This window comes from Tursiops truncatus, chromosome 17, assembly GCF_011762595.2.
Source record: "Tursiops truncatus isolate mTurTru1 chromosome 17, mTurTru1.mat.Y, whole genome shotgun sequence".
Classification (NCBI taxonomy): Eukaryota; Metazoa; Chordata; class Mammalia; order Artiodactyla; family Delphinidae; genus Tursiops; species Tursiops truncatus.
In genome coordinates, this window is record NC_047050.1 from 6,717,693 (window position 1) to 6,736,858 (window position 19,166).

At 39.8% G+C, this 19,166-nt stretch overlaps 1 non-coding gene across 1 annotated transcript; it reads right to left on the reverse strand.

Annotated features, from left to right (window-relative positions):
* Positions 1-18,406: 18,406 nt before the first annotated feature.
* Positions 18,407-18,478, reverse strand: TRNAK-UUU (transfer RNA lysine (anticodon UUU)). The gene has a single exon. It is a non-coding gene; the product is annotated as a tRNA-Lys (tRNA).
* Positions 18,479-19,166: the final 688 nt, after the last annotated feature.

A 19,166-nucleotide genomic window follows, 5' to 3' on the forward strand; every position in this document is an offset into this window, starting at 1 on the left:
TGTCCAGGTCAAGGCTACCTCCTAAAATATCTCTCCACACTTTCTGCTCCGCCTGCTGGCGTAGGTTAGGGCACTATCGACTCTTTCCTGAATCCTTCCGACAACCTCTTACTAAGCTATCTCTCTTTCTCTAGCTTTCATTTCTCTCTAATTCATTATCACCTGCAACTGATGTGACTCCTTTAAAATGCAAATTCCATTTTATTAACTCTGGTTTATACTCTTTCATTTGTATAGGATGAAGCCCCTCTCCTTAGCATAAGCAAGACCTCTTACGAATGAATCTGTCTTGTGCCTACTTTCCCCACCTCCCCTCTGTCCCTTCACCTCTGTGATTCCTGGATGCCACACAAGCCATCTGTCATTCTCTGAATGTACTCTGGCCTGTCTTGTCTCCACGTCATTGACCTTGCTGCTTCATAAGTGTAGAGTGACTTGTTCCGTTTGGCTTTTCTTGTGAACACCTTTGGACTCAATTCAAATATCATCTCAATTTGCCTGGTTTTCTTTCACAGAGTTAGAGACCTTTTCTGTGCTTCTGTGAGCCCTTATACATACCTCTGCTTTATGTATTTCAATGACTATCTCCTACAGGGACCATGTTTTATTAATTTTCATGTCCCCAGCAGCAATCAGAATGCCTGAAAAATAGTAGAGATAAAAGCAAAATAAATATTTATGTAATGAATAAGTGAATGAAAGAATCGGCAAGGGTGAAGGTCAGGCAACTTGACTACCAGGAAACGGAAATTAAAGGTAGGAGAGAGAAATATACAAGGCATATGCAATTTATCAAGCAATTTTTAAAAATCAATTGACCCAAAGTCATAGTATTTGCGAAAGACAACAAAATTCAACATTTCAGACTCAAACCCATCAACCTGGCCCCAACCCACTCCATCTTCCCACCACAGTATCACCTCTACCCCTGATCTGACCTCTATCTTTTTTTCTGGACCTCACTCTTAGTTTACCTCTATCAATAAGCTTCTACTCTTCTCCTAGCCTCCTCTCTACTTTCTACAGTCTCATGGCTCTTGACACTCTGATCAATCGGACACCTCTGTCACGGTGCTGATCCAGACCCAAGGGGCAAGATGTAGCATCTGTGGCTATTTTACTTCCATTGAGATCAGAGGGAATTGAGACTCAGTTTAGATTTTGGATGCTATTGCATTTCTTTATGCACAAGCAGATTTGTTCCTTTATATATACAATAATGATCGTGCTGCTTTTAATTAGCAAAGTTAGATTCTTAGATACTATTTTTTCCAGGGACTTGCCTAAAATTTTGCTAATTGATTCCAGATGAAGAGTAAGACTGGAAACGTCTCCATGGCTTGAATCGTAAGGTTTCATGTAACTGTAGATAAATAAAATGAAATTTAATACGAGTCATTCAGCTATGCCTTTCAGTTAAGAAATTTTATGTAAATGATAAAGCCCAGAAAATAGTTTCTAATTGCTAAGCTTTAAAACAAATGATGCACAATTTAGAGCAATATTTTAGTTTTATTTTTTATTTTTGGCTGCGTTGGGTCTTCGTTGCTGCGCGCGGGCTTTCTCTAGTTGCGGCGAGCGGGGGCTACTCTTGGTTGCGGTGCGCAGGCTTCTCATTGCGGTGGCTTCCCTTGTTGCGGAGCATGGGCTCTAGGTGTGTGGGCTTCAGTAGTTGTGGCACAAAGGCTCAGTAGTTGTGGCTCTTAGGCTCTAGAGCACAGGCTCAGTAGTTGTGGCACACGGGCTTAGTTGCTCCGCGGCATGTGGGATCTTCCCTGACCAGAGATTGAACTTGTGTCCCCTGCATTGGCAGGCGGATTCTTAACCACTGTGCCACCAGGGAAGTCCCCTAGAGCAATATTTTAAAAGCATAAATATCTAGGTATCATCTGAATCTTTATCATGAACATCAATATTTAAATGATGCTGTTTATTCTAATCATATTTAACCCTATTTTTATGTTTAAGACTAAATGAAGAAATTCATCCTGCAACCTACATTAATGAGAATAAAACTTGTTACCATTTGTTGAATGTTTATTACACATGTGTCTGGCATTTCATTTACATCCTTTAATTTAAATCTCACAACAAGCTATGAGGTAGGCATTACTTTCTCTGCTTTGCTAATGAGAACATGGACTCTCAGAAGTGGAGGTGTCATTCCCAGCAGAAACAGCTCTTGATTGGAGGGACAGACACTTGGATCCAGCTCTAACTCAGAAGTCTGTGCAATAGCCACCGGTTGCTCCTGCCCGCTACCCGCATGCATCTATTACCCCCACGCCTAGGGTTGGAAGCATTTCAGAGCAAATGAATGTAATTCTGTTGCTTTGGGACTTTGCTACATTTCAGCGTCCAACTCCTTTGTGGGTCATCTCTCACTAGATGGGTAGGCTTAACGAGATTAAGGCTGTTTTGTCTTTTTAATGTTCCATTTCTGGACTCATCATTCTGCTTCCCTTGTGACCAGCAGAGAGGAAGTGAAATATTATCTGAAGCTCATCTTAGGTCGTTGATCCCAGGCTTTGTTGGGCAGAAGAATTAGTGCAAGAGCCAGTTAAAATGCAGATTCCAGGACGTTGTTCCTCAAGATGAGTTTTAGTAAATCTGGGATGCAGCCTGGCTGTCTAAATTAGTAAAAAGAGCCCCTGTTTCTTCCATCCCCCCTTCTTTTTCTTTAATGCAATATAACTAACGTTTAACATTATATTAGTTTCTGCTGTGCAATGTAATGATTTGATATTTATATATATTGTGAAAGGATCATAACAATAAGTCTAGTTAATATCCAACACAATTACAAATTATTTTTTCTTGTGATGAGAATTTTTAAGATCTACTCTCTTAGCAACGTTTAAACATGCACAATGGCACTATTAACTATAGTCACCATGCTGTACATTACAGTCCCATGACCTACTTATTTTATAACTTGAAGTTTGTATCTTTTGACTCCCTTCACCAATTTTGCCCACCCTCTACCCCTTGTCCTCTGGAAACCGCCAATCTGTTCTCCGTATCTATGAGCTTGGTCTTGTTTTTTTCAAAAATCATCTTTATTGCTATATCCTAAGTGTCTCAGAGACAGGGTTTCACCAGAGAAATGGAATCAGTAGGATAGAGGTTTACCCTAAGGAATTGGCTTTTGTGATTGTAGGGGCTGGCTAGTTAAGTCTGAAACTCTCAGGCAAGCTGTTAGAAAGGGTATATGAGCTTGGTTTTTATTTGTTTGTTTTAGATTCCACATATAAACGAGATCCAACGGTATTTGTCTTTCTCTGTCTGACTTACTCCCCTTAGCATAATGCCCTCAAGGTCCACCCATGTTCTTGCTAATGGCAGGATTTCCTTCTTTCTTAAGGCTGAGTAACATTCCATTGTGTATATATGCCACATCTTCTTTATCCATTCATCCATCAATGGATACTAAGGTTGTTTCTATATCTTAGTTATTATAAAAAATGCTGAGATCAACATGGGGGTACACGCACCCTGATTCTGATGTAAGTGGTGCAGTGAACAGAATTTGGGAAACCAGTTAAGACCCTAGAACAATGCTGCCCAATAGAAAGATAATGTAGGTCACAAATGGGTCATTTAAAATTTTGTAGTAGCCACATTTAAAAAGCAAAAAGAAACAGATAAAACTAATTTTAATAATATTTGGTTACTCCATGCATTCAAAATACTATTTAAAAGTTGGAATCATAAAAAACTATTGAAATAGTTTAAAGTTTGTTTATACTGAATCTTTGAAGTATTTTATGCTTAGAGTACCTGTCGGTTTAGACCAGCCACATTTCACGGGCTCAGTAGCCACATGTGGCTGCCATATGTGACAGTGCAAGTCTAGAACTAGAGAGGAACTTTGTTTCGAGGTAGTTGGAACTTTGTTTCAAGGTCATGTCACAACTGAGGGTCAGATGAATTACCAAGCGTGTCTTCAAATTACTTGCTAGGTCAAACATGTCCCACAGACTGGAAGTAGACATGAAAATAAATTAATTGAAATCTTAAGGCGTCCTTCTGGAGGAGATGAAGAGGGATAAAGTGAAGTGACAGCACAAGGGAAGCAGTGGGGCTTTAGAAGAGGCGAGGTGAATCTCCCCATCCCTGAGGCCAGGACCGCTGTTTGGTGTAATCCTGCTGGACTGAGGAGGGGTGGGAGGCAGGGGAGCAGGTGCTTAGAGCTAGACAGAGTTTACTTATCTGTACAATGAGAGTATCAGGTAAGTTCGCCCCTGAATCTTCACCATTGCTAAAATGAGATGATTCTGTGGCTATGAGGACCATGCCGTATGCACATCCATGGAGAACGATGCCCTTTTTCTACCCGGAGAAAATATCTTTCCTATGGCTCACTCCTGATCAGCTCCCAACCTTTTGGAACTGAGGCTTGAACTTGAACGTACAGTATCCTTTGCTACCATACATGAAATTCAAGTTTTATACCCATACCTAATCCTCGTTCTTAAAGGGCCAGACCCCTTTCCCCAAAAGGCAATTTTAAATTGCCCAGGAACAGAAGGGACCATAGCTTTGATACAAAGATATAAGATTGGTTATTCACAAATTATACAAAGGCATGGCTTTGGCATTGCATTAAAATGGCTTTTCTGTGTCGTGCATTTGAAGCACACGGAAAATTCAAAAAACAAAAATATAAACTATTGAAATAGCACTTTGTAATTGATCAGGGTTATATTATAGCTCAGGTTGCTTAAGGTTGCTGGCATATGCAGTCCATGTGCTAACACATCCTAAAGTTTCAAATAGCTCATCTCACATATATACGCACATATATAATCAATTTACAGCTACTGATCTTGCATTTAATAACACTGCACCTGATACATTGGCCAAAGTGGGATAAATAAAAGCCAGAAAATATGATAATCTCAAACTATTAGGAGAAATGAAACACAAAGAATACAAAGGCATATTTGCCAAGGTCGGATACATGGTATAATGTGTGTTGAGAGTTCAGAGGAAGGAGAGATTATTCTGGGCTTGGTTAGTAGGGGCAAGAGTATTAAAACCAGTGGAACTTGAATCTGACTTGGATGCTGAGTTTCAGGTTTCTAATACTATAGGCATGAATCCACTGTCTCATCCAGTACAGTCAACTTCAATGGTTGGGCAGGGCTGGCTGAGGGCACAGTAGCTGTGATGTGCTCTTGGAACCCCGGTACAATTCCCCCTGTACCATGTGGTAAATGTCACCTGGCAGGAGGTGTTTCCCTATTCTAGCTCTGGTAAGCCTGGATGCTAGACCCGAGGCTCAGAATAGCCGGTGGAGATTTCTACACACCCAAAAAGGGACGGAGTAGGTGATCTCCTCTGCATGAAGGAAGGATGTGGGCTAGCATGTTCTGCACTGGTAGAGATAGTGCAGGAAGGAAGACGAGGGGAAAGGATAGGTTAGAAGCTCAAGTTCCACTTTTTGACATTACTGCAAGTTTGTGTAGGGTAATATTCATCCTCATGAGTAGTCAGCTGTAGCCTTCTTGATTTTAATTATTCCCAAGAACAATAAAGACACACATTTTATTAATTTTTCAGCAATGTAATGCTAATTAAGATGTTTTTCAATTCTAAAGCTCTTTCCACTGGAGCGTTGCAAAAATAATGGATCTGAGAAGTATAACTTTAAACTATATGTAGTTTCAACTGTATTGCTTTGAAATGTAGTTCCTAAAAATCTACAGTTCCCAAATGGATTGCTTGGGATACCCTTGAATCTCACAGATATTGTCAAGAAATTTAGGAGATCCTTTGCTTCATTGAATGCAAATATTCCAGTTAGTCTAACTTTTCATGAAGAAGGAGCAGACGGCTGCATATTGGCATTCTCTGAGATGCATTGGAATAGGTACAGCTATTCTTTTTTTAAAGTGTCCTCTTCACTGTCTCTGCCATGGTATCTAATATGCCATAAATTAATATTCTTCTTTTTTTAACAAGACTTTGACAATACTTATTAAATGTACATGTTTTCTATGTGGGATAAGACACATAATAAACATGGACAACATAAGCATATATATGAAATCCATTAATCATTACATTAATTCCTTAGCCATGTCTGGAAGGCATGGGATTTAAGAACAAGTGTACACTTTGTAGAGAGGTGTTGGGTGTGGGGATTAGATACTGACGGTGGGTAAGTAGTTGCTTCCAAAAGGAGGAAAAATATGCAAAAAGTAGATAAAGTGACAGGAAAGACAGGAAATGTTGCTTGAGTTAACATTATTTATCATCTACAGTGTTTCTCTGGTTACCTGGAGGCAAGGGAAAGGATCTTATGACTTATTTATTCACTGTATCTTCTAAAAAGGAATTGAAATTTGAGAGTCTCACAAGATCTATCTATCTATCTATCATCTATCTATCTGCAATTTCACTCATAAATAAATGCTCCAAATAATTGAAAATGGATATTCAGACAAAACGTATACAGGAATGCTCATAGCAGCACTAATGACAGCAGGCAAAAGGTAAAAACAACCCAAATGTCTGTCAGTGGATGGATGGATAAACAAAATATGGTAAATTTATAACATGGAATATTATTCAGTTATAAAAAGGAATGAAGTTCTGACAGAGGCTACAACATGGATGAGCCTTGAAAACATGCCAAGGGAAAGAAGCCAGAAACAAAAGGTCACATACGGTATGATTCTATTTATGTGTAATATTCCAAAAATAGGTAAATCTGTAGAGACACAAAGCAAATTAGTGGTTGTCAATCGTGATTACTAGGAGGTGGGTTGGGGGGAATTGGAAAGATTGTCTAATGGGTATTGAGTTTCTTGTGGGGTTGATGAAAATGTTTTGAGCCGGATAGATGTGATGGCTGCACAGTATTAGGAATTTTTTAGATGCCATTGTGTTACACACTTTAAAATGGTTAATTTTATGTTATGTGAATTTTACCCCAATTAAAATAAAAAGTACAATTTGGAAAATATGGATGGATGGAAGCTTGTTGACTTTGTGCCATCCTCTGTTAAATTCTTTTTCTCACAGCCTGGCTTTTGATAGAAAGTTGGGTATCTGAAGGATACAGTCTTTAACTAGTATATAGTATATGGGACCTCCATGCTGTTAATTAAGGCAGACTCATATTCATTGAAAACCCTTGAGCAGAGGTTTGGGTTAATATGAGTCTATGAAAAATAAGTGGCCAAACAAACATCTTACCTGAGCAGATGGCCTCTCCTGCATTCATACAGAGTTGTGCAGTGAAGTCCCCTCATATAAAGCAAGTTTTATCTCAAACACAGATCTCGGTTCATTCTAGTGCATAAATAAGTGAATCCCTTAAGTCCTCAATTGTACATAAAACAGAGCAGTAGTTTCCAAACTAGGTGGGGGAGAAAACACATATTAGAAAAACTTAAGATTTATCTTAAATAAATAAAAGTCATCCAAGTTGGAAAGAAAGAAGTAAAACTCACTATTCATAGATTACATGCTATTATATATGGAAAACCCTAAAGACTCCACCAAAAAACTGTTAGAACTAGTAAATAAATTTAGTCAAGTTGCAGGATACAAAATCAATATACAAAAACCTGTGGTATTTCAATATGCTAATAATGAACTACAAGAGACAGAATTAAGACGACTATTCCATTTGCAATTGCATCAAAAAATAAAATACCTAGAAATAAATTTAATCAAGGAGGTGAAAGACGTGTACACTGAACACTCTAAGACATTGATGAAAGAAGTTGAAGACAACACAAATAAATGGAAAGACATTTAATGCTCATGACTGAAAGAATTAATATTGTTAAAATGGCCATACAACCCAAAGCAATCTACAGATTCATTGCAATTCCTATCAAAATTCCAGTAGTGGGGCTTCCCTGGTAGCACAGTGGTTGAGAGTCCGCCTGCTGATGCAGGGGACACGGGTTTGTACCCCAGTCCAGGAGGATCCCACATGCCACGGAGCGGCTGGGCCGGTGAGCCATGGCTGCTGAGCCTGCGTATCCGGAGCCTGTGCTCCGCAACGGGAGAGGCCACAGCAGTGAGAGGCCCGTGTACCTCAAAAAAAAAAAAAAAATTCCAGTGGCGTCATGGAACCACATAAGACCCCAAATAGCCTAAGCAATCTTGAGAGGGAAGAACAAAGGTGCAGGCATCACACTTCCTGAGTACAAACTATATTACAAAACTGTAATAATGAAAACCACACGGTATTGGCAGAAAAACAGAAACATAGATCAATGGAACTGTATAGAGAGCCCAGAAATAAAACCACATATATATATTCAATTAATGTATGACAAAGGAGCCAAGAATATACACTGGGGAAGGGGAAAGGACAGTCTCTTCAATAAATGGTTTTGGGAAAACTGGACAGCCTCATGCAAAGAGTCAAACTCGACCATTACCTGACACCATACACAAAAATTAACTCAAAACGGATTAAAGGCTTGAATGTAAGACCTGAAACCATAAAACTCCTAGAAGAAAACCTAGCTAAACTCCTTGACATCAGTGTTTTTGGATTTGACACCAAAAGCAAAGGCAGCAAAACCAAAATAAAGTAGGTCTACATTAAACTAAAAAGATTCTGTACAGAAAAGAAAACCATCAGCAAAATGAAATGGCAGCCCACAGAATGTCAGAAAGTATTTGCAAATAATATATCTGATAATGGGTTAATATCCAGAATATATAAAGAACTCACACAACTCAATAGCAAAAAAAAATCTGATTAAATAATGGGCAGAGGATCTGAATAGACATATTTCCAAAGAAGACATACGGCCAACAGATATATGAAAAGGTGCTCAACACATTAATCATCAGGAAAATGCAAATCAAAACCACAGTGAGGTATCACCTCACACTTCTTTTTTCTCTCTGTCTCTAGTTGTGGCACATGGGCTCCAGGGCACATGGGCTCTGTAGTTTGCGACACATGGGCTCACTAGTTGAGGTGTGCGTGCTCAGTATTTGTGGCATGTGGGCTTAGTTGCCCCATGGCATGTGGGATCTTAGTTCGAACCTTCATCCCCTGCATGGTAAGTCCCCACCTCACACTCCTTATAATGACTATTATCAAAAAGACAAGAAATAACAAGTGTCAGTGAGGATGTGGAGAAAAGAGAACCCTTGTGTGCTGTTGGTGGGGATGTAAAGTGGTGCAGCCACTGTGGAAAACAGTATGGAGGTTCCTCAAAAAATTAAAAATAAACCTACCATGTGATCCAGCAATTCTAGTCAAGTATTTTATTCAATTCTATGCAAGTAATTTAAACTGAAGGAAACAAAAACACTACCTTGAAAAGATATCGGCACCCCCATGTTCATTGCAACATTGTTTACAATAGCTAAGACATGGAAGCAACTTTGTGTCCATAGATAAATAAATGGATAAAGAATATATATATATTCAATGGAATATTACGCAGCCATAAAAAGAAGGAACTCTTGCCATTTGCAACAACATGGATGGACCTTGAGGCATCATGCTAAGTGAAGTAAGTCAGAGAGAGGAAGACAAATACTTTATGATCTTATATGTGGAATCTTTAAAAAAAAACCTGAACTCTTAGATACAGAGAACAGATTGGGAGTTGCCAGAGGTGAGGGGTGGGAGGTGGGTAAAATGGATGAAGGTGGTCTTCTGGTCATAAAAGAAATAAGTCCTGGGGATGTAATTTATGGCCTGGAGATATAGTTAATAATACTGTATTGTATATTTGAAAGTTGCCAAGAGAATAGATCTTAAAATTCTCATCAAAAGAGAAAAGAATTGTACCTGTAAAAATTTCTATTTCTGTCAAATGTTTTTATTTCTATTCATTTGGTAAAGCCCATGTGCGTGATGCCAGAGTCTCTTGCTCCATCCTTAGCCCTCAGGATAGGCAGGAGGCAAGTTGGCTGTGGTCCTGGTTTGCCTGGACAGTGCCAGCTGGTGCCTGTGGTCTCAGGGTCCTGTCACATCTGCCTCGCCTTTTACGCTGAAAGTAAAAAGTGGACAATATATTTTGTGCTCATCTCGACAGAGGAGGTCCTTTTTGTCTGGCTCTTCTCTGTTGAGGGAAAAAAGCAAGCAGTGAGCTAGGGACTTGCCTAGAGTGTATATTTATTTACTTATTTATTACAATTTAGTCTTCTTGCTGGGGGAAGGGAGGCAAAGCCCACGCTTGGTTGTTGAGTATTAACCTCAGAGCTCTTCTTTCATCTGAAAGAGTAAATAACGCTGCTTCATGGGAGAAGTCAAGGCAGTTAGGTGCTTGGTAAGGCCATGGGAAGAAAAAGTAATTGTTTTCAGAGCCTTGCCAGAATGAGTATGGAGATAGAAGACTCTGGGCTTTCTTTCCTTTAGACTGGGTGAAATGTTTTTTTTCATTTTCGCAGTATTTGCAATTATCTTGTCAGCGTTTGCAACTCCATTCGTGAGCACTCAGTGTTCACTTTCCAGTGAGCATCTGTGGCCTTCCAGGTGATGGCATGCTGGAGTTTTCATTTTCCGCTTCCCACCACGCAGCAGCACACGCGAATAAACTCTGAAATGCTCCGAAATGCTGAGGTTAGCAGATGAAGCATGGACTTGGAGGAGGCCACACATCGTTACCCTGTCAGTCAAACGTGACACCATAGAATACTGGATCACTGGGAAGTTGCCTTTATTCTCTAGCAGGATGTCCTTGTACAGAACTTGCAATCACTTGGCTGCCGTGAGCGCTGGAGCAGTATGGCGCTAGGAGCGTTGTGTTACATGGATGTGCATTCTCCCTTGAATGTGAGAATGCTTCATGTTGCTAACAAGTAGACCTCGAATAGAAAGCTTCTTGTAGCATATTAGCCACATGTGCTAAGTGAACTAAAATTTACTGAATGTAAGACACTACTAGTCACTTCTGATAGATAATCTAATTGGTGTAAGAAGTTTGCAAAATAGGTCATATCATTAGTCCCATTTCAGAGATGGAGACAGGCTGAAAGAGCTACGCCTGCTTCCTAATTTGACAAGGCAGGTGAAAATTCAGGACTTTCTGACTCAACTCCAAAACCTACTCTTGTTTTATTTTATTATATTGAAAAGTGAAAAGTAAACACAGATACACCAACTAAATTACAGACCTGAGAAATTTATATCTGTGTATATTCAAGGATTGCACTATAATATACCAGACCAGTGGTCTCACGGCTTGTACTGATCGTGATTAATATTTGTATGACAGAAGTACAAATTTGAAACACACGGGGTTGGTATTTCCACTTGTTTAAATGTTATCTAGTGGCTAAAGTCCCCGTAGAGCTTAGCTGTCACCTCCTCCCTCCCCAAATGCTTTCTCAATCTTTCATCCTCTGGGAGAGGATGAAGAAGTTAATCTTCGTATGGAAAGGGTACTTTGTATTTAAAGTTAAGCTGAGGCCCAGTTGCCATCCTACAGCAGCCAGACTTCATAGCTCTATTACAAGCATTGTTTCATGTCCTGCTGTTGAAGCCTGTCTCCTTTCAGAGCTTAAAGGAAGTAATGCAAAGTGCTTTGTCATCCATGATATATGCTAAAATCACAGGTGGGGAGGTGTGAAGAATTTTTATTCTCCCCGTCTTTGTGATGTTAATGATTCTCTCTATAAAACCACTCCATTTCATGTAAAATTAAAGCTTCATAATCTGTGAAACGCCTAAAGACTTGGTACTGGCAAACCACCGAAGTAAGTAGAGTTGATTCTGTTTGTACTTTTATAGACAAACAGGAAAAAAAAAAAAAAAACAGCTTTAAAAATTCTTTGACCCTGCTTTTTGCCATCTGAATGGTCATGGTTGAGTGGAAAATCAATGAAGTACTGTGAGAATTGCACCTCAATGTTGCCGACAAGGCACACAAAAATCCAACTTTTCACATGAGATGAAGATTGCCTTTGCTTCATTTGCTCTCTTAAGACACATTAAAATCAAAGCTATCACCCCATTTGGCCATCTGTCAATGCTCACCACACAGTAAGTGGGTCGACTTTGTTCTTGGATCACCAGAATACGAGGATGTTTTGTTGTTGTAATAAATGGTTTTAGGCTTAAGAGACAGAAATAAATCAAGGCAATTTATAAATTTGGGGTGGAAATGTTAGATGCTGTTTTATAAACCGCAGGGAATTATATATGGATGAGTTGCAATAAATAAAGCATAGCTTTAGCAGTTCACAAACATAAATGATAAAGATGAAATAAATTAATATATAGCCTTTTATTTGGAATCATCTCTTGCTTTCCCCAAATGCATGCCACGATCCTTCGCTCGTTAAATTGCACATTTCAGGTTTGAACGCAATATAGTAAATAATGGCTCCCAGTTTCCCTCCTAAAGTTCAGTTTCCAGAGTTTTGTTTAGATGAGAAGCCAAACCTGAAAACCTAGTTTCCGAAGGTTCCCAGGCAATTGTTCTCCCGTTTATTAACAATGCATTGCCTTTTAACAATGGCTTGTGTTTTCAGACTGAACATACTGAATCCAGTTGGCTGACCCTGAACTCAGTTAAACACAAGTGCTCACCCTGCAGGTGCTGGTTCATAGAACTTGTGTGGCCAACATCTTCAGAGCTGGTCTGGGGAATGGGGGCACCCTGGGCCTTGCAGACAGGCACATAGAGGGCTCTTGTTCTCACAACCAAGTTCCAAGCCTACCTCCTTGGTTTACCATTTGCAGTAGATCTGGTTCTCCTATGTTGGTGGACTTGATCAGGCAAAAAGAGTAGCGAGGCATAAGCACTGTTAATAACTAGTCAGTCGCACATTCTCCTAAACATGGTTTTGTGCAGAGATTTGTGATTTAGTCTGTTGGAAAAATAGAAACCACGAGACCATAAAATGTGTAATATTGGATAAAAACCAAATAACATCAAACTACAATCAAAATGTTTTCCTCTTTAAAAGGACATCGTTTCTTTTCAAAGCTTAATTTTTTGGGTGAAAATCTCATTCAGTTCTAATATTATCACTGTGTCTTTAAAAAGATATAACAACAATATGATAGTGGTTCCTGAAATATATTCTGTGGAACACTAGTTTGACAAGTTGACAAGTTCACAGATATTCTGGTTAAGGCAATATTTTATATCATTACTTTATGTCTTTGGAGAGAGCCATATGCTCCTTTAGATATTAAACGCCCAGAGAAATCCTACGATAAAGAAATATAGTTCACTTTTTCAACTCTGCTCTTTGCAGAACAAATTTCTGAAGAGCTCACTTTGTAAACTGCAATCAGTGGCAACTGAGATAATTTTCCAGAGATTGTTACAGCCTTCTGATCACTTTCAAGAATACCCCTACAATTCATAAAATGTTGGTTTGTTTAATACCTCCTCTTTTTCCAGAAGAAAATTGTATCAACTTAATAAATTGCTTTTGTTTTATTTCCAATTACTGTAGCACCAGCAAGCCGGTGGTAACCCGAGTGTCTGCCAGTCGGGAACAGAGAGGTAAAATGTGGCATGTGAATGGGATAGAACGCTCTTCAGAATTCAGAAGTGTGAACCAAGGTTACACTTTGCAACACGGAAGTTATCAAAATACAATGTTACGTCAAATAAACTTGGAGAAGAACAAGGTTTATAGTACAATGCTATTTAAATTAGTTAAAAAACAAAAATCCCCAATAATATGCAAACTTAATTATAGAATTAATGTTGCATATGCCACGTATGTGTGAGGTACCTATACCTAAGTACACGTAAAGAAGGTGGATGGAAAAGACATGAATTAAATATACTAGGGCTGGGTGCCTGTGGTGGGAGGGGACTGAGTTAGTAGGCAAAAGGGAAAACAGAGAAAGTATAAAATAAAATAAAGCAAAATTAGTGCAATGCAATGAATTAAGAACCTTCTTTGGGCCAATGATGACAAGTTACCATGACTCAACTCCAGACGCTTGAAGTCTAAAAAACGAAAAATAAAATGAAAAGGCTGAAGGGGATGCCAACGTGTTCGGTCCATGTTCCACGGTGTGAGAGACACAGCTCCACGTACTTGGTGCAGGAGTCCCTGTCTCTGTGTCTCCCTCACTGAAAGGTAAGACGGTAGAACATTTGGGGGTTACTCAACCTCTCCAAGTGGGATCAGAAAGGCCAAAAGCTCTTGAAGCTTTAGAAATCATGCTGATTTCAGATCTGGGGTATAGACATTGGCCTTAGTTGGTCCCAAATCCAGGCTCTGTTCTGAGCATCAGAGAAGTGGAAGGGTTCTAATTAGAAAAGGTAGGAAACCCTCACAGTTTAGCCTCGGACTCCTTTTCTGTCCCGGGTTCCCTGGCCGCCTTCTCCTCCTGGGGGCAGGCAGCGGCTGCTCCGTTTGCTTTCCCTTCCTCTTTGAATTTGTATATCTGGATCTGGATCTCTCTATCTCCATCCCCAAGTCTACAGCCACATCTACATCTGTATCCATATCTACATTTGTATCTGTATCCATACAATTCTTCGAATAGTGCCTGATACACAGCAAATGCTCCAAGAAGTGAACAAATGTTTGCTTGTTTACTTATTAGTTAAACCCGCTCTTACCACGTTCCCTTGGGGCTTTTGCATCCCAGAATATTTACCTTAGAAAAAGGTCCAATTTCCTGCTTGCCCTAGGAACAATTATTTGTATGGACATTTAACTTTGAATCTCTGAGAACAGACCAAGGAAAATAAAAATAACAAAGATGAGGAAGTTGGAAATACTAAAACATCATACATGGTTCTTAGAGCATAGTCTCAAATTTTTGACTCCATTGTTGACATGGCAACATGAGAACCTCACAGCCCTTTCCTTACATTATCTTGAGAATGGGTAGGATACTCCTCAAGTATTTCCTTCACTCTTTTCTTCATCTAATATTTCCACCCTAAATGAAAGGTGCCCAGAACCCTAGGCAGTAAAAGCCTTGAATGCCAGTTATGTCACCTCCACTTACCATTGGAGGAATGGTGTGTTCTCCTGACTTACGCTGCTGAAGTTTAAGTAAATTCATGCTTCTCATCATGTGGAATTTGAAAGGAAGGAATTCGTCTGGGTGTGCTTCTTCTAAATATCCACCACAATTCCTGACATCATATGGTTTTACTTGCATTGCTTTGCTTCTGCTTTTTCTCCTCTGAGAGTGCCCAGAGCCCAGGTTGGCTGCCTGGTGCCAGGGGATTAGGGTCTGCTCTCCCAGACTCATCCTGGGCCCCAAAGCATCAAGAGTTGGTTCTGGCAACCTACAGGGCGTCTTCCCCCATAGGGGTGCCTTCTGGAAACCGTCTGGTGCCCTCAAGTCCGTTGTCAGTGTGGTCAGTGACCCCATGTGTGCTCAGTCTGCTTGACTGTCCAGATGCCTGGCTCTGAACTTGTCTTCCAACGAGGGTCAGGACACGGTGTTGAATCCCAGCTCTCTTGGATTGGGTCCAGATGCTCCTGCCTAATGCCTCAGGGATTTGAAGTCTACTTCATTTATTTATCTATTTCCTTATTTATATTTTAAACTTCTTTACCTACAAAAAGCTGTACATAATTAATGCATACTACTTGATAAGTTTGCAGAGAAGTACCTTATCCATGAAACCGTTACCACAATGTATGCCGTAAATCTATCCACCACCTCCAAAAGTTTCCTCCGTCAATCTTTTTTTATTATTATTATTTGTGATGAGAACATTTAACATAAGATCTGCCCTCTTAGCAAAATTTTAAGTATATCATAGAGTTAACCATAGGCAGCGTGCTGCTCTGTAGGATTTATTCATCTTGAGTTAGTGAAACTTTTTACCCTTTGACTAATGCCTCCCCATTTCATCCTCCCCCAAGACCCTGAAAACCTCCACTCCACTCTGTGCTTCTATGAGTTTTACTATTTTTTTTTTTTTTTTTTTTTTTTTTTGCTGTACACGGGCCTCTCACTGTGGTGGCCTCTTCCGTTGCGGAGCACAGGCTTCGGACACGCAGGCTCAGCGGCCATGGCTCACGGGCCCAGCCGCTCCACGGCATGTGGGTTCCTCCTGGACCGGGGCACGAACCCGTGTCCCCTGCATCGGCGGGCGGACTCTCAACCACTGCGCCACCAGGGAAGCCCTACTATTTTTGATTTATCTTTTAAGTAGTATCACATAGTATTTTTAATCAACCTAAATTTCTAACAACGAATGATTGGATAAAGAAAATGTGGTGTAAACCTACAATGTAATGTTATTCAGCCTTAAAAAAGAAAGAAATCCTGCCAGTCATGGCACCATGGATGAAGCTGGAGGACATCAAGCTAAGTGAAATAAACCAGACACAGATGACCCTTGCTTCTATGTGATGTTCAATCACTTGGACAGGCTCCACTGGTTTGTGACCCACCTGAGTCTAAAAACTACCACCACATTTTCTTTAGCCACATCCTTCCCACGTACTAGTATAGTGGCACGAGCTCTGCTTGGGCTGGCGTTCACCCCACCTTCGTGGACTTGCTGCCTTTTGTTCCTGTCGGTCTCTAGCCCTGTAAGGATCAACCTTAGCTTGTTTGCTTCATCTGTTTTATTCCCAAGGCCAAGCAAGTTTGGGCACTGACATTTTGCACACATATACACACAATTATATATTATAATTATTTATTACATATCTCTAGTTTTGCTGATATGCTAAACAACAAATTCCCTCACCACCAAAAATATAAAACCATCATAACCTTGTATATATATATTTTCTCAGCCACCCCCCTCCCCCCCGCAACCAGTAGCAATTTTCATTCTTCCTTCCCAGGCAGTAATGAATATATAACACTGGAAGATGGATGTGGATGGATATCATGTACCCACTGGGGCATAAAAATAATTAAGATGCTACAGGACTTTGTTTGAACTCAGTGACTATACATACAACCTCTAATCTAGAACATATAATTGACATACATGCTGATAATGGGGTAAGATATTTCATAATTAATGTCCCAGGAAACCTAACATAATGTTATACCAGCTACTCTGAAATGGACAGCAAAATCCTCTCTCATCACTGTAGAATACAAGCACATCTTATAATAAAGATGACTTTCTCCTGAGTTTCTGGATCGAGAATATTGTGAATGTGGAAAATATTACTAATATAAAGTACAATATTGGGTGCATGTTTTGGTTTGAGACCCTTAGCATGTTAAAAAGAAGAAAAAATCATGAAAAAGAGAATTAGGTTAGAACACATATTTTGAGGCATTTAGTACATTTTGGAAGTGAAGGCTTATATTCCTAGGCTTTGGATCAGAAAGCTAATAGAAGTTCTTCTCCAAGGTGAAAAAGACAGTGTGAGGAAAAGAAGCAGCAGTTCTTTGCATCTGCTGGAGAAACAAATCAGAACAAAGGCAAAAGCTGTAGAGGGTGGTAGGGGTCATTAATGACTTTCACACTGGCAGAATGAAAGGAAAGATGGTCACCCTCGAACATTCATGAATCTTAGGTAACTCTCATTTCATCCATTCTGCTCTTGAGAAGTTGACATTATAATAATGAAAAGCATGTCAGGTTGGTGAGATTTGAATTGAGTGTGCACGTTTGTTAGCATTGCTGGCTGCATGGGTACTTTTGTTGATGAAATGAAGTGCTCTATAATATTAAATCATTGTTTCATGCCGCTTGTATTAATGCTCTGAAGGGTACTGCAAATTATATTACACTATTTCTTAAAGTTGATTACATCGTAGAACTGACCATGTCCCACTTGTGGCCTAAGATACTGAAATTCTTTTTAGAGGAAAAGAAAAGATTATAGTACGTTCGTTTTTTTTTTTTTTTTTTTTTTTTTTTTTTTGCGTGTACGCGGCGTCTCACCGCTGTGGCCTCTCCCGTTGCGGAGCACAGGCTCCGGACGCGCAGGCTTAGCGGCCATGGCTCATGGGCCCAGCCGCTCCGCGGCATGTGGGATCTTCCCGGACCGGGGCACGAACCCGCGTCCCCCGCATCGGCGGGCGGACTCCCAACCACTGCACCACCAGGGAAGTCCAGTACGTTCATTTTTGCTCATAGATTTTGAATCCAATGCACCTTTCCAAACAGGCTAGAATGGATAAAAATTAAAGAAGAGACAGAGGAGAGCAAAAATAAGAGAGACATGGTCAGATTCCACGGGTTTCCATGTTGCCTTTTCTTTTTATTGTTTTTCCTGCATCTAAGAGCCCTTTCAGAAAGATCTGGCATGGAACAGAGAAGGAGAAAATAAAGAACCTGGGAAAGATACAAGTGGATCAGAGTAATTGCTAATAACCCTCAAGAACAGACAGGGTTTTTTAATGCCCCCCGACATCGTATGGGTGGACATAGTGAGATGAGCTTTGCAGTTCTCACTTTATGTGCTCTCCTCCAGAGAGCACTTAGTTCTTTTAAGAAAAATTTATTTATTTTATTTTTTTGGCCGCGCCGTGTGGCTTGCAGGATCTTAGTTCCCCGACCGGGGATTGAACCCAGGCCACAACAGTAAAAGTGCTGAGTCCTAACCACTGGACCACCAGGGAATTCCCAGGCTTAGTTCTGAAGAGCTGCAGAACCCACAAAACCCTTTCTGCTGATGTTAAATTTACCTCCTGCAATTTTCCTCAATCTTTTAAAAAATTTTATGATACATTTAGAATACTATAGAGAAAAAAGTAGGAGTAACAATTTAGTCAGGAGGATCAAATAGGACTGTGTATAGATATCCTAGCAATTGGTCATATGTTGTTGGACCACTAAATGCAGTTCATGTAGTTCATGTCTGGGGGTGGACTCTCCAGGCGTTTCTGGCATGTTTAGAGGTAGCCAGAACTACACGCTGGGGATGGTAGCCAAGGACATTTTGCCTTCTAAATCTGAAAGCTTCAGAGCTTCCATAGCAATCACAATGGGAGCAGCAATGAAACGCTGAAGACTTTGCTTTTCTTTATTTAGCATTTGCTTCGTTGGCCAGTCTGTTTAAATTTTCTTTGACATAATAGTAATACTATTACTATTATACTATTCTACATACCATTGCTATTTTAGAGCAGCTATTAAGAATATTTCAAAATGGGAGGGATAACTTTTAAATTAAAGAAAGAATATTTAAAAATCAGTCATAAGATGATGTATTTGATCAAGCCATGCAATAATAATTGAAGACATCTCACCCTTGAACATTTAATAATTTAAGAATTACTAATATTTACTGAGTACACACACTGTCCC